At 41.1% G+C, this 17,297-nt stretch overlaps 2 long non-coding RNA genes across 2 annotated transcripts; both read left to right on the forward strand.

The window, feature by feature from the left end:
* The first annotated feature begins 16 nt into the window (after positions 1-16).
* LOC123120746 (uncharacterized) lies at positions 17-2,446 on the forward strand. The gene is made up of 3 exons (XR_006459565.1): positions 17-499; positions 636-823; positions 1,267-2,446. It is a non-coding gene; the product is annotated as an uncharacterized lncRNA (long non-coding RNA).
* A 411-nt stretch (positions 2,447-2,857) lies between these two features.
* LOC123120803 (uncharacterized) lies at positions 2,858-4,555 on the forward strand. The gene is made up of 4 exons (XR_006459574.1): positions 2,858-3,063; positions 3,296-3,569; positions 3,927-4,191; positions 4,307-4,555. It is a non-coding gene; the product is annotated as an uncharacterized lncRNA (long non-coding RNA).
* The last annotated feature ends 12,742 nt before the right edge of the window (positions 4,556-17,297 follow it).

Below are 17,297 nucleotides of genomic sequence, written 5' to 3' on the forward strand. Positions count from 1 at the left end.
CTCAGGCGAGGGCACCTGTTGAGCATCTAGTTGGGAAGTTTGCTTCCGGCATGACCAGCTTGCTCGGGAAGTTGGTTGAGGGTTGGACGGCACTTAATGGCTCTGACAGTGATGCGGTTGCGAGGCAGTTCACATCATTCCTTGGAGAACGGACACATTGACCAACTGGTTGCCGTGGCCGGTACGACTACAACAACTCTTAGGAGCTCCCTGACACGCAAGATGAAATAGATGGAGATGCTGGTCTCGACAAGGAGGATGATGATGACATGCAGAATGTGCAACATGAAATCAACGACGATGAGCATGTTGAAGTTCGTGTAGGTGGTAAGAAGGATAAGTCTGCACCAAATGTTCCTCCACCGGAGAAAGTCATTGAACAAACAATTACGAGAGACACGGGGGTGTCGCCCTCAAAGAGGGGCAGGGCTCCAGAGGATGTCGGGCAGGGCTCTGCTGGCAAGAGGTCTAGGACCGACCCCATAGCTGCTAGGAGGAGGTTCGACATCTATTTAGTGTTTTGTTTGTCCCTCCTTCTTTAACAGACCGACCTTTTTTCCATTGTTTGATAAGTGCGGCATGATTTTTGTGTCTCACACTTGGTATCCTTTTTTGCCATGTTTTTCTACGTGCAGTGAGGCGACAGCTGGTGGACGAGCAGTTAAGAAGAAACAAGCACCAACGCCAACTCTTGTTTTTGCCCGGTTGAACAAGGGTGTTCCTTCTGCTGGTGACACCACTTTCACTAGGTCGTCTCCTCGTACGTCGATGTCCAACACCGGGGATCCTTCGTGTTGGAAGCCTTGAGGAAGACAATCAGGAAGTAGGCTCTCCCCTGTTTTTCATTGTCATAGTGCTACATTTTTGCTTGATGCATTCTAGATCATACACAACTTTTTCACTTGATACATTTATGTGGCAACTACTATTTGCTTCTCATGGCAGCTGCATAGCTTGCCACATGGGCTACTGCCATCAGTCCCACATGGCAACTGATGTTTTTCATGATCTATTTTTTGCTGCATGGCAACTCCTGCTTGTTTTGTATGGCAACTGCTAACAAGACCACATGGAAATTCTTATTCCACTGATATGGCAACTGGCAGCTTTCCACTAACTTCCACCACCTACATTGTCATGTGTGCTCATCCATAGCTTGTTATCAAATGGCAGCTCTGGCACATCACACATTTTTTCATTTTTATGATGTCTACTATGGAAATTATTTTGCTCGCTTTTTTATACTCTTGATGTGCTTTTTTGTAGGGTGAAGAAGACTACTACACGCGTGACCAAACACAATCTTAGAGACCCACTCGAACGCATTCATTCCAAGTTGTTGACAAGAGGCAACTCAGATGTTCATGAGGCGCCAGTCGACAAAACTGCTGTTGTACCGTCCACTATTCCCACTAGCTCCAATGCAGGCGACCAACCATCTCCACCGGTTGTAGATGTGCAGACTACAACAGCAGTCATCCGTACATCTGGGAGTGATGAGTCAGTATCTACCAGGACTGCTGAGATATTGCCCACGCTGGTGGCAATGGGGGATGCTGTTGTGACCCATGCCACCCGATCAGCAAGCGTTGAAGTGGACGCTCCTGAGATCAACCTAAACAAGGAAGATTCCCGCTCATCTGACACGGATTCCAAGCGTGTGGCTGGTGGCACTTCTACGTCCACAAAATAAGGGGCTGCGTCCACATTTCAGAATGAGGCGCCATCCACAGGTGAGACTCATGGCACAACAGCTCCAGCTGTTGGTGGTCCAGAGGCTGCTATGGCGACCGTTGCGTGAGCTGGTCTACCACCTAGGCGGTGTAGCCCCCGGAAGCATCCTGCACACACATCCAATGCACCAGATGTAGCTAGGAGCAGCAGAGATGACTCTGGTTATGTGCCTGCTTCCACACTATTCCCACCTCATGCAAAAAGCAATGCTATGGAGAAAATGGAAGTCCGGAGTACAACTGACGCAGGTGGCAAGCCATGCATGACTGAAGGAGGTGAACGTCCGGAGTAGACTGCGCCTTTCACCGCCATGGAGAACCCCAGCTTAAATCTGCGCACTTCTAAGCTCCCAATCAACATTGGCATCCCCTATCGCCAAACAAGAAGATTGGCAAGAAAGTTGCGATTGAGACCGCTGACAGCATGCCCACGCCTATCAATAAGCCTGATGATTCTGCAACAGACGAGGTAGAAATGTTTGTTGATCTTTCACCTCTGGATTCTGCCAAGTAACTTGTTCGCGATCTGGCTGGTAGGCAGGAGAGGCACCCAATGGCTTTCACCCCACCGAGCTTTAGCCTTGGCATCGATCGCAGTCAAGATGGACCAGTGGTGCGAGATGTTGTGTCTGTTGCCTTTGCTTTCCCGGTAGGCATGGCCCCAATGATGGAGCAGCCAATGGCTGAAGGTAGGAAGGCTGTGAAGTTGCAGAGCCGATAGTTCACGGTACACTTTTTCTGTGTTTTTTATTTTGTTTCTACATTTTTTTGTCAGACGTTTGTCACAAGCTTTTTTGGTTTCTTACTGGCGATGGAAAATCTCATGAGATGCACATGGCAGCTGCAGTTTGCTACCACATGGCACCTATAGTTGTTGTCATGTGGCAATTCCATTCGGAAAGCACATGGCAACTAGAGTTGCTGCAACATGGCAACTCTAGTTCAATTTACTTGACAACTGCAGTTGTTGCCACATGGCAACTACAGTGCAATGCACATGGCAACTGGAGTTGTTTCCGCATGGACACTTTCTAAATTGCACCTACAGTTCACAATCTACATTTTTTCACAATAACTTGTTGTTACCAAGTTTCCTAACCCAATGTTTTATCTTTCCAGCCCGAGGATATTTCGCCATCATTTGATGAAGCTTACCGCAGGATTGAGGAGGAAGCATTGAAGAGGAGGTCCTCATGGAGTCAGGGGCAATCAAGTTCTAACGTGCTTGCTGAGTCTATATCCAAGGATACTGTTAGAAGTTCCACCCCTGGATGTGTGAGGCAGAACAGGGTAGTTCACGCACCACCCACGGATGACTATGAGCCCGAAGGTAAGGCCACAAAGGATCAGAACCATCTGTATGATATTGTCAAGTGTTTTGGAAATGTGAGGTCGAACAGCAAGCACATGAAGGAGCTGAAAGCGTAATGTCCACACCACATAACCCCTCAGTCGCTCTTCTCCGATATTTCCCTTTTTTTTATTGCAGCCATGCGTTGTTTATGTTTTATTTTTATTTTTTAGTAGACATGATTCTTTCATGTTATATCATTTTCATACAGCTCATGTTCGGACAAAACCAAAATCATACAATGTGATGCGACATACATCGACATGGGTAATCTTGCTGAGATCGTGAGGCCACTTGGTAAAATGTCCAAGAATGTAGTTGCGTGTGGGATTGACTTCATCAATAGGCATATGGAGATTTGTCCCGACAAGACGATTATGCAGTACAACATGACCTGCAAAATATGGGATGGTGACTTCCACCATAAAATCGCGAGGAAGCATTTCACTGCGCATGGTGAATTCAAGCTCACACTGAAGAAATATGTGAGTTTTTCTTCTTGTTGTACATATTTCTTCCATGTTATGTTTTGTCAGTAGCCATGCTTCATATGTGGCAGCAGCTGCCATGTAAAACATGTTTGACCGTTTAATGCAACTTATGTGCCAAGTTCACTTAAAATATTGGGCAAGTTTTGTTTTATACATTGATGGAAACTTCTTTTAATTACACATGGCAAAATAAACATTCCCCATGGGTGCATTATTGGGACCTTTGCTGCTTTGTCATTCATGTACCTGTTACTGCATCCGGCAATATCTTTACATATCATTTTTTCCAATTTACATCATTTCTGTTTTTGATGTGAACTCTACTTTTTCTTTCCTTCATTTTACTTGCAGGTCATGTTCCCCATGTTCCAGGAGCTTGCACCAGACAACCCAAATGACAAGTGTGGTCACCATTATGCAATTTGCCTTGACCTGAAGAACCAACGATTTGAGGTGCTCGATTCAATGTGTTCAGAAGCTAATGAGACCTTACTACACATGCTGAATTCTTTATCAACAACCTGAAAGAGACATGGAACCATCATTATGAAAACTCAAGGGTCCAGATTAGTCATTTTCCAATCGAGTATGTCGCGACTACGAAGCAAGGAAACAGGTAATTACTATATTTTTCATGTGTCCTCCACATCAATCCTAAACCTTGTCACATATGCATTGAAGTTTATGATTTTTTTTGTTCTCCTGAGTTCACATGATTCTTTTCTTTATAGGCATGACTGTGGATTTCACACGCTGGAATACCTTGCAAAGTGGGAAGGTCGACAGGTCCCTGTCATCACAGTTGCAATGGTCGTTGAGCTCCATAAAATATACACATGGAACTGGTTGATGAATGAAGATTTCAACACGTGGGCAAACACATGAGAGTTCATAGAGGAAGCTGTGAAAAAGGCCAATAAGAAGTACAAGTGAGCACGTGATGCTCCATACCGCATGCCTACCTTACAATATGTGGCTGAGGAATGTAAGGTATCAACTTGTTCTTTTAAAACTATGTCTGTGTGCTATGTTATGACTGCATCCCCCATAGTCTAGTTTATAGTGGTGGCGTGTGAGTGCCATTTGAATATTTTGTAATATATGCGTGTATCTAAACCTGCTTAGGTGTGACAACAGCTACGTTTATGTTCAGTATTATTATGTGTTTTGTGGTTGGTAGTACCAGTTGGGTGCTTGAATGCATCTATGATGTCTGAAACACGACAAATATAGTTGATCAGGGACGATTAGTAAAAGTAATCGTTCTGTTTTTTTTGTTTTTTGGGGTTATTTGCATTGCTAACTGTATCAGTTAGCATGGTAGGTAGTCCATAAGCAAACCGTTCTCTCGTGTTTTTTCACGTGATCGTTCCAACTAGTTTGTTCATAGTATGTGTAAAATACAATATGTGTGGAAAAAATGCGTGGAAATGTACACGATGGCAGATTAAGTAAAAATTACATGGCAGATTCGATGGAAGCTATATGGCAGATTTATTAGCACATATGTGGCAATTATAGTCATTCATACATGGCACTTTCTTTAAATTTTGATGTCCACCAACAATCATTCTCCCATTTTTTAAAACCTTTTGATCATTTAGCTCACAAAAATGTCACCAACACCCAAGTTATAATCCTCCACATTTCCTTATGGGTTGCCCGTCCCTTTCTTTGTTTTCTTGTGCTTTGCTTGAATTTACAACCCTAATTTGAATCTCACCTATTTTGGACGCCCTTTTGTGATGGAACAGGGCGGGTTCCTGACCTGGGTTTGCGTGCTTGCTGTTCCAGACCCTACCTCCGAGTTTTCAGATGATGGACCTGTGGACGAAGGCACACTTGAGATGGGAGGGAACTTGTGTAAGGCTTCTTCAGCCTTCCTCTTTTTGATCTCATCAAGCTCTCTTTTCAGGGCCTTCCTGTATTTTTCTGCCACCCTCGCTGTCTCATCACTCTTGCATGCTTCATCTATTAGTTCAGTATAGTTGTTTGTCAACACAATGTGCCTCACGGCGTCCATGGTTGCCTATGGTCTCTCATCATGCACAACCAAAACTGCATTTGATGTTTGTGGCCCCAACGCATCGTCAGCGTCCCAAGTCCATCGCCACCGTATGAAATGGTGGGGCAATCACGTTACCGCATGGATGTCCATTACTTTTAGTATATGACAACACATAATCCCGTCCCGTTCGAATTTGCAGCATTGGCAGTAGTATTCACCTTCGTTTACCAAGGCCTTCACAAAGTAGTTCCTTCCCTTGTACGGGTCTTCAGGTTCTGAATTGGACATGCCCAAGAGAGAACACACCTTGAACGTATGTTCATCCACCTGGTAAGCTGTATACATGCTGGCACGCTTTATTTCTTCCTAGAATCTGCATGTTTTTGGGCTTTTTGTTGGACTATTATATGATGTTCGTAGCACCGTATGTCGAGGTAGGTCGTAACATAGCAAACGTATCTAAAATAATGATGGCATGGAAATCCTTATTTTTCCCACATTTTTCTTGGGTTGTTTGTTTCCACATGACAACTGCATGATATTTCATATGGCAACTGCATAACATTCAACATGGCAAATGCAGTTCATTTAAAATGGCAAATGCAGTTCATTCAACATGGCAAATGCAGTTCATAAGACATGGCAACTGCAGTTTTGTCTCACATGTCACTACCTATCATTTCACATGGCAACTACAGTTCGTTACACATGGAAACTACAGTTCAACACACATGGCAACTATAGTTGGTTTCACATGGCAACTGCAGATCATGCATACAATGTACTCAGTGCCTATTTTCAATAGATGATCAAGTCAAAATATTTGGCAACTGCATTGCAACATACATGGCACCTGCTATCTTCATGCTTGTGCAAATAAGACGGTAAGATAATCCACTTGTTAAAAATGTTGTTGGTATATATCTTGCTCATCTGCCTCTCCATAGGTAAATATGTTACAATTTAGGCTGCTTGAGCGCGGTGTTTCACAGGAATTAAGGAAGAATTTAACGCATATTTGCGTAACACTGATCTTGTGAGCTTCGAGGAAGAAAAGTGCAGCCAGTATCACTATCTCACTAGTTCCTTTGAGAGGATGTTTGAATTTTCATCTTCATGTAATTCTCCAACTGTCCTGTTTGATCTTTATGAAAATTCTTACACTATGGATTTAGAGGATTTTACCACTGCTTACAAACTTCCACAATGGGGTAGTGTTAGGGAACCTCGCAAATCTGAATTTATAGATTTTCTTGCTAGTATAACCGTGGGGAATCTAGAGATATAACACAAGCTACCATATGGAGCATTCACTTTCCTGCTATACATTATTTTGCTCTCTTCATAGGTAGATGCATTAATGGTAAAGATGAGGCATGTCACATGTGTGTCCCCGACCTCAGTATTCTTAGGAGTGCCGTGTTAGGAGATAAATCTTATAATTTGGGAGCCATTGTTGCACGTAGGTTGCATCTTAATATATTTAATGGAGATTTCTTTGGTGGAATTTATGCAACCCACATAGCTAATTTTCTTGGTATAGCCATATGTGAAGATGATATTGAGTTGCCTCCTACTTATTTGGATTATGAGGCTATGGTTCACCACCAGTTTGTCGAGAGGAATGAATCACCTCTCCAGTTTCGCTTAATCTTTGACAGACGTCATGCTGTCCGTATTACTCTCCCTGCTCCTGCCTTCTTTGATTATCAGGCAAAAGGAAGATATGTTATCACCAGAGAGGAGGCAGATGTGTACAGGACGAGGGCAGAGGCCGCTCATCACCACGCTGCAGCTCAGGAGGCGATAGCCGCTGCATCTCAGTACGACCCCAACTATTATTATGGATACCCGCCAGGCCAGCCGTGGCCATAGACCAACTTAGGCCAAAAACCTAAGCTTGGGGGAGTACGTATTTCTCACCGACATTATATTCATGTTCACACACTCATTGCTAGATGTCGATGCTCATACTTTTTTATTGTATCATCCATGCTTGTTTATTTTCCTTTTTATGCTTTCTTCTTGTGTGTCTAATAAACCTTAAGAAAACCAAAAAAAATTAGTTGTAGCTTTTAATTAGTTTACTTTCCATGCTTGTAGTAGTAATTAAAAAGAAAACCCAAAAAGATTTCCTGTTCTTGTTTTACTTGTTGGTAGCTTTCCCGTGTAAATAGTTTTATTTCTTTTCTTTTCTTTGGGGGTCGACAGGAGAAGACCATGATTAAATTGTTGAAGTAGCTCTTATATGCATTATTGTTGATCTGACAAAGAGCCCATATCACCTTGTCTTCTCCTCTTTCTACCTCTTGAGCACTGCGTTGGTTTTTCCCTGAATAGGAATTTATCTATTAATCATCTACGAAAAGAATTAAATAAATAGCACCTTCCAAATAAAAATGGCGGCAATTCTCGTGAGCACTAAAGTTTCTTTTTTTACAGCAAGATATCAAGACTTTCCCCAAGTCTTCCCAACTACTTGGCACAAACACTAATTAAACACAAAAACACAACCTAAACAGAGGCTAGATAAATTATTGATTACTAAACAGGAGCAAAAAGCAAGGAATAAAAATAAAATTGGGTTGCCTCCCAACAAGCGCTATAGTTTAACACCCCTAGCTAGGCATAAAAAGCAAGGATGGATCTAGGTATCGCCATCTTTGATAGGCAATCCATAAGTGGCTCGCATAATAGATTCATAAGGTAATTTAATTTTCTTTCTAGGAAAGTGTTCCATGCCTTTCCTTAATGGAAATTGGAATCTAATATTTCCTTCCTTCATATCAATAATTGCACCAATCGTTCTAAGGAAAGGTCTACCAAGAATAATAGGACATGAAGGATTGCAATCTATGTCAAGAACAATAAAATCTACGGGTACATAATTCCTATTTGCAACAATAAGAACTTCATTAATTCTTCCCATAGGTTTCTTAATAGTGGAATCTGCAAGATGGAAGTTTAGAGAGCAATCATCAAAATCACGGAAACCTAACAAATCACACAAAGTCTTTGGAATCGTGGAAGCACTAGCACCCAAATCACATAAAGCATAAAACTCATGATCTTTAATCTTAATTTTAATAGTTGGTTCTCACTCATCATAAAGTTTTCTAGGGATAGAAACTTCCAATTCAAGTTTTTCTTCATAAGATTGCATCAAGGCATCAACGATATGTTTAGTGAATGCTTTATTTTGACTATAAGTGTGAGGAGAATTTAGCACGGATTGCAACAAGGAGATACAATCAATCAAAGAGCAATTTTCATAATTAAATTCCTTGAAATCCAAAATAGTGGGTTTAGCAACATCTAGGGTTTTAATTTCTTCGATCCCACTTTCATCAATTTTAGCATCAAGATCTAAAAACTCCGAATTCTTGGAACGCCTTCTAGGTAAAGGTGGATCATATTCAGTCCCATCATTATTAATATTAATATTGCAAAACAAAGATTTAATAGGGGACACATCAATAACTTTTAGATCTTCATCTTTATTTTCATATGAACTAGAAGAACATGCTCTTATAAAGGCATCTTTCTTAGCACGCATCCTAGCGGTTCTTTCTTTGCACTCATCAATGGGAATTCTCATGGCTTGGAGAAACTCATTGATACCATGCTTAGGTGGAATAGATCTAAGTTTCAAAGAATCAACATCAAGAGAAATTCTATCAACGTTCCTAGCCAACTCATCAATCTTAAGCAATTTTTCTTCAATCAAAGCATTGAAATTCTTTTGCAAAGTAATAAATTATTTAATATTAGATTAAAAATCAGAGGGCATCTTATTATAATTTACATAAGAATTGTTGTAGGAATTACCATAATTATTAGAGGGATTACTAGGATAAGGCCTAGGATTAAAATTTCCTCTATATGCGTTGTTACCAAAATTGTTCCTACCAACAAAATTCACATACATAGATTCATTATTATTCTCAATCAAAGTAGACAAGGGCATATCATTAGGATCAGAAGAAACACTTTTACTAGCAAATAATTTCATAAGTTCATCCATCTTTCCACTCAAAACATTAATTTCTTCTATCGCATGCACCTTTTTATTAGTAGATCTTTCCGTATGCCATTGAGAATAATTAACCATAATATTATCTAGAAGTTTAGTAGATTCTCCTAAAGTGATTTCCATAAAAGTGCCTCCCGCGGCCGAATCTAAAAGATTTCTTGAAGCAAAATTCAATCCGGCATAAATTTTTTGTATAATCATCCACAAATTCAAACCATGAGTAGGGCAATTACGTATCATTAATTTCATCCTCTCCCAAGCTTGTGCAACATGTTCATGATCAAGTTGCTTAAAATTCATAATATCGTTTCTAAGGGAGATGGTCTTAGCGGGAGGAAAATACTTAGAGATAAGAGCATCTTTGCACTTATTCCATGAATCAATACTATTTTTAGGCAAAGACGAGAACCAAGTTTTAGCACGATCTCTAAGCGAAAAAGGAAATAGCTTCAATTTAACAATATCGTTATCCACATCTTTCTTCTTTTGCATATCACACAAATCAACGAAGCTATTTAGATGGGTAGCGGCATCTTCACCAGGAAGGCCGGAAAACGGATCTTTCATGACAAGATTCAGCAAGGCAGCATTAATTTCACAAGATTCAGCATCAGTAAGAGGAGCAATCGGAGTGCTAATAAAATCATTGTTGTTGGTATTGGTAAAGTCACACAATTTAGTGTTATCTTGAGCCATCATGACAAGCAAGCAATCCAACACACAAGCAAACAAAAAGCAAGCGGGCAAAAAGAGGCAAACGGGAAAAGAGAGGGAGGATAGAGAGAGAGAGAGAGGGTGAATAAAATGGCAAGGGTGAAGTGGGGGAGAGGAAAACAAGAGGCAAATGGCAAATAATGTAATGCGGGAGATAGGGATTGTGATGGGTACTTGGTATATTGACTTTTGCGTAGACTCCCCGGCAACGGCGCCAGAAATCCTTCTTGCTACCTCTTGAGCACTGCATTGGTTTTTCCCCGAAGAGGAAGGGATGATGCAGCAAAGTAGCGTAAGTATTTCCCTCGGTTATTGAGAACCAAGGTATCAATCTAGTAGGGGGCTACGCGCGAGTCCCTCGTACCTGCACAAAACAAATAAATCCTCGCAACCAACGCGATAAGGGGTTGTCAATCCCTACACGGCCACTTATGAGAGTGAGATCTGATAGATATGATAAGATAATATTTTTGGTATTTTTATGATAAAGATGCAAAGTAAAATAAAAGCAAAGTAAAAAAGCAAAGGAAATAACTAAGTATTGGAAGATTAATGTGATGAAGATAGACCCGAGAGCCATAGGTTTTACTAGTGGCTTCTCTCAAGAGCATAAGTATTTTACGGTGGGTGAAGGAATTACTGTTGAGCAATTGACAAAACTGAGCATAGTTATGAGAATATCTAGGTATGCTCATGTATATAGGCATCACGTCCAAGACAAGTAGAACGACTCCTGCCTGCATCTACTACTATTACTCCACTCATCGACCGCTATCCAACATGCATCTAGAGTCTTAAGTTCATGAAAACAGAGTAATGCCTTAAGCAAGATGACATGATGTAGAGGGATGAACACATGCAATATGATGAAAACCCCATCTTGTTATCCTTGATGGCAACAATAAAATACGTGCCTTCCTGCCCCTACTATCACTAGGAAAGGACACCGCAAGATTGAACCCAAAGCTAAGCACTTCTCCCATTGCAAGAAAGATCAATCTAGTAGGCCAAACCAAACTGATAATTCGAAGAGACTTGCAAAGATAACCAATCATACATAAAAGAATTCAGAGAAGATTCAAATATTGTTCATAGATAGACTTGATCATAAACCCACAATTCATCGGTCTCAACAAACACACCGCAAAAAGAAGATTACATCAAATAGATCTCCACAAGAGAGGGGGGACATTGTATTGAGATCCAAAAAGAGAGAAGAAGCCATCTAGCTAATAACTATGGACCCGCAGGTCTGAGGTGAACTACTCACACTTCATTGGAGGGGCTATGGTGATGATGTAGAAGCCCTCCATGATGGATACCCCCTCCGGCGGAGCTCCGGAACAGGCCCCAAGATGGGATCTCGTGGATATAGAAAGTTGCGGCGGTGAAATTAGGGTTTTGGCTCCATATCTGATCGTTTGGGGGTACATAGGTATATATAGGAGGAAGGAGTACGTCGGTGGAGCAACAGGGGGCCCATGAGGGTGGAGGGCGCGCCTGGGGGGGGGGGGGTAGGCGCGCCCCCTACCTCGTGGCCTCCTCCTTTGTTTCTTGACGTAGGGTCCAAGTCTGCTGGATCATGTTCGGTGACAAAATCACGTTCCCGAAGGTTTCATTCCGTTTGGACTCCGTTTGATATTCCTTTTCTTTAAAACCCTAAAATAGGCAAAAAACAGCAATTCTGGGCTGGGCCTCCGGTTAATAGGTTAGTCCCAAAAATAATATAGAAGTGGATAATAAAGCCCAATAATGTCCAAAACAATAGATAATATAGCATGGAGCAATCAAAAATTATAGATATGTTGGAGACGTATCACCTGTCTATTGAATGCTTGCAGATTCCAGCTTAGTCCAATGCACGTGCACTATTATTATTATTATTATTATTATTATTATTATTATTATTATTATTATTATTATTATTATTATTATTATTATCCACATCATTCGGTCATGCAAGTGAAAGGCAACTATGACGATATATGATGGACTGACTGAGATGAGAAAAGCTGGTATGAACTCGACCTCTTTTGTTTTTGTAAATATGATTAGTTCATCGTTCCTGATTCAGCCTATTATGAATAAACATGTTTGCAATGACAACTAGAGATCATAGTTTCTTGTGCCATGCTTCATTAGCTAGGAGCTTATAATGGTTTACCTTGTGTGCCAACATGCTATTAAAATGGTTGTGATGTGGTATGATAGGGTGGTATCCTCCTCTGAATGATTTAAGTGACTTGACTTGGCGCATGTTCACACATGTAGTTGAAACAAAATCAACATAGCCTTCAAGATATTTATGTTCACGGTGGATTATATCCTACTCATGCTTGCATTCGGTGTTGATTAATTTTAATGCATGTTCATGACTGTTGTCGCTCTCTAGCTGGTCGCTTCCGAGTCTTTTGCTAGCCTTCACCTGTACTAAGCAGGAATACTGCTTGTCTATCCAACTCCATAAACCCCAAAGTTATTCCATATGAGTCCACCATACCTACCTATATACGGTATCTACCTGCTGTTCCACGTAAATTTGTATGTGCCAAACTCTAAACCTTCAAATAAATATCCTGTTTTGTATGCTTGAATAGCTCATGTATCAACTAGGACTGTCTGTATCTTCCATGTTAGGCGGGTTATTCTCAAGAGGAGTGGACTCCGCTCCTCACTCACGAGAAAGTGGCTGGTCACCGGGATGCCCAGTCCCATGCTTTATGCAAGCTAAATCAAAATAATTGCAAACAAAACTCCCCCTGGGACTCTTGTTAGTTGGAGGCACTCGTTGTTTCGAGCAAGCCATGGATTGATGCTTGTTGGTGGAGGGGGAGTATAAACTTTACCATTTTGTTTGGGAACCGCCTATAATGTGTGTAGCATGGAAGATATCGCCATCTCTTGGTTGTTATGTTGACAATGTAAGTATATCGCTCAAAATATTATTCGCCTCTATTTCAAAACCGAGCTCTGGCACCTCTACAAATCCCTGCTTCCCTCTGCGAAGGGCCTATCTATTTACTTTCATGTTGAGTCATCATCCTCTTATTAAAAAGCACTAGTTGGAGAGCACCGCTGTCATTTGCATTCATTACTGTTAGTTTACATTGAGTATGACTTGACTGGATCTCTTTTACCATGAATTATGATGTCTAGTCAGTCCTTGATCTTTAAAGGTGCTCTACATTTATGTTTTGCGGTCTCAGAAAGGGCTAGCGAGATACCATCTTGTTATATCATATTATGATTGTTTTGAGAAAGTGTTGTCATCCGAGATTTATTATTATTGCTCGCTAGTTGATTATGCCATTGATATGAGTAAACATGAGACCTATGCGCTATTGTGAATATGGTTAGTTCATAATCTTTGCTGAAAACTTGAATGCTGGCTTTACATATTTACAACAACAAGAGCAAACATAGTTTGTAAAAATTTTCCTTTATCACTTCAGTTTGTCAACTGAATTGCTTGAGGACAAGCAAAGGTTTAAGCTTGGGGGAGTTGATACGTCTCCGTCGTATCTACTTTTCCAAACACTTTTGCCCTTGTTTTAGACTCTAACTTGCATGATTTGAATGGAACTAACCCGGGCTGACGCTGTTTTCAGCAGAATTGCCATGCTGTTATTTATGTGCAGAAACAAAAGTTCTCGGAATGACCTCAAACTTCACGGAACATCTTTTCGGAAATAATAAAAAATCCTTGCAAAAGATGAAGACTAGGGGGCCCACACCCTAGCCACGAGGGTGGGGGCGCGCCTCCTACCTCGTGGGCCCCCTGGAGCTCCTCCGACCTCGACTCCAACTCTATATATTTGTTTTCGGTGAGAAAAATAAAGAAGAAGGATTCATCACGTTTTACGATACGGAGCCGCCGCCAAGCCCTAAAACCTCTCGGGAGGGATGATCTAGAGTCCGTTAGGGGCTCCGGAGAGGGGGATCCGTCGCCATTGTCATCATCAACCATCCTCCATCACCAATTTCATGATGCTCACCGCCGTGCGTGAGTAATTCCATCATAGGCTTGTTGGACGGTGATGGGTTGGATGAGATTTATCATGTAATCGAGTTAGTTTTGTTAGGGTTTGATCCCTAGTATCCACTATGTTCTGAGATTGATGTTGCTATGACTTTGCTATGCTTAATGCTTGTCACTAGGGCCCGAGTGCCATGATTTCAGATCTGAACCTATTATGTTTTCATCAATATATGAGAGTTCTTGATCCCATCTTGCAAGTCTATAGTCACCTATTATGTGTTATGATCCGTTAACCCTGAAGTGACAATAATCGGGATACTTACCGGTGATGACCATAGTTTGAGGAGTTCATGTATTCACCATGTGTTAATGCTTTGGTCCGGTACTCTATTAAAAGGAGGCCTTAATATCCCTTAGTTTCTGCTAGGACCCCGCTGCCACGGGAGGGTAGGACAAAAGATGTCATGCAAGTTCTTTTCCATAAGCACGTATGACTATATTCAGAATACATGCCTAGATTACATTGATGAATTGGAGCTAGTTCTGTGTCAGCCTAGGTTATGACTGTTACATGATGAACCGCATCCGACATAATTCTCCATCACTGATCCATCGCCTACGAGCTTTCCATATATTGTTCTTCGCTTATTTACTTTTCCGTTGCTATTGCTATCATCACTACAAAATACCAAAAACATTACTTTTGCTACCATTACCTTTTGCTACTGTTACCATTACTATCATATTACTTTGCTACTAAATACTTTGCTGCAGATATTAAGTTTCCAGGTGTGGTTGAATTGACAACTCAGCTGCTAATACTTGAGAATATTCTTTGGCTCCCCTTGTGTCGAATCAATAAATTTGGGTTGAATACTCTACCCTCGAAAACTGTTGCGATCCCCTATACTTGTGGGTTATCAGTGGACAACACTCTTCCCCTCTTGTTGCTATGCATCACCATGATCTTGCGTGTGCGTAGGATTTTTTTTTAAATTACTGCGTTCTCCAACAATATAAATAACAACTTTATTATTGCCTTTAGGGCATATTTCTTTAGTCCCCCACTTGCACTAGAGTCAATAATCTAGATTACATTGTAATGATTCTAACACCCATGGAGTCTTGGTGCTGATCATGTTTAGCTCGTGAGAGAGGCTTAGTCAACGGGTCTGCAACATTCAGATCTGTATGTATCTTGCAAATCTCTATGTCTCCCTCCTTGACTTGATCGTGGATGGAATTGAAGCGTCTCTTGATGTGCTTAGTTCTCTTGTGAAATCTGGATTCCTTTACCAAGGCAATTGCACCAGTATTGTCACAAAAGATTTTCATTGGACCCGATGCACTAGGTATGACACCTAGATTGGATATGAACTCCTTCATCCAGACTCCTTCATTTGCTGCTTCCGAAGCACCTATGTATTCCGCTTCACACGTAGATCCCGCCATGACGCTCTGCTTGGAACTGCAGCAACTGACAGCTCTACCATTTAATAAAAACACGTATCCGGTTTGTGACTTAGAGTCATCCGGATCAGTGTCAAAGCTTGCATCGACGTAACCGTTTACGGCGAGCTCTTTGTCACCTCCATATACAAGAAACATATTCTTAGTCCTTTTCAGGTATTTCAGGATGTTCTTGACCATTGTCCAGTGATCCACTCCTGGATTACTTTGGTACCTCCCTGCTAAACTAATAGCAAGGCACACATCAGGTCTAGTACACATCATTGCATACATGATAGAGCCTATGGCTGAAGCATAGGGAACACCTTTTATTTTCTCTCTGTCTTCTGTAGTGGTCGGGCATTGAGTCTGACTCAACTTCACACCTTGTAACACAGGCAAGAACCCTTTCATTGCTTGATCCATTTTGAACTTCTTCAAAACTTTATGAAGGTATGTGCTTTGTAAAAGTCCAATTAAGCGTCTTGATCTATCTCTATAGATCTTGATGCCCAATATATAAGTAGCTTCACCGAGGTCTTTCATTGAAAAATTCTTATTCAAGTATCCTTTTATGCTAATCTGAAATTCAGTATCATTTCTGATCAACAATATGTCATTTACATATAATATCAGAAATGCTACAGAGCTCCCACTCACTTTCTTGTAAATACAGGCTTCTCCAAAAGTATGTATAAAACCATATGCTTTGATCACACTATCAAAGCATATATTCCAACTCCGAGAGGCTTGCACCAGTCCATAAATGGATCGCTAGAGCTTGCACACTTTGTTAGCACCTTTTGGATCGACAAAACCTTCTGGTTGCATCATATACAACTCTTCTTTAAGATATCCATTAACGAATGCAGTGACATCCATTTGCCAAATTTTATAATCATAAAATGCGGCAATTGCTAACATGATTTGGACAGACTTAAGCATCGCTACGGGTGAGAAGGTCTCATCGTAGTCAACTCCTTGAACTTGTCGCAAACCTTTTGCAACAAGTCGAGCTTTGTAGACAGTAATATTACCATCAGCGTCAGTCTTCTTCTTGAAGATCCATTTATTCTCTATGGCCAGCCGATCATCGGGCAAGTCAACCAAAGTCCGGACTTTGTTCTCATACTGTAGGGATCCGACCTCAAACGGTCAAATCTCTGTGCATAAGTATCATCCCTGGATTGCTAATGCTGACACACAGAATACTTGAAGGATTTATAATAGAGTGCAATCACACACTTAATACATCGATAGTCTCAAAGAGAACTTATTACAATAATATGGCTTAAGGCCATCTAAATAAGATAACATTTGAAGGCTTCGAAGATAAAGTGAGTCCATCAACTCCAACGGCATAGCTGAGTGCACGACAATGACCTAGCGCACCTTACTCTTTGTCCGAAATGTCTGCAACATAATACGTTGCAGCCCGAAAATGGGTCAGCACATGGAATATGCTGGCAAAATAACACTATAGTCCAATGAACAGGTAATAACTATAACTATATGCATATATGGCTGGTGGAGGCTCTA

Source organism: Triticum aestivum, chromosome 1A (assembly GCF_018294505.1).
Source record: "Triticum aestivum cultivar Chinese Spring chromosome 1A, IWGSC CS RefSeq v2.1, whole genome shotgun sequence".
Lineage (NCBI taxonomy): Eukaryota > Viridiplantae > Streptophyta > Magnoliopsida > Poales > Poaceae > Triticum > Triticum aestivum.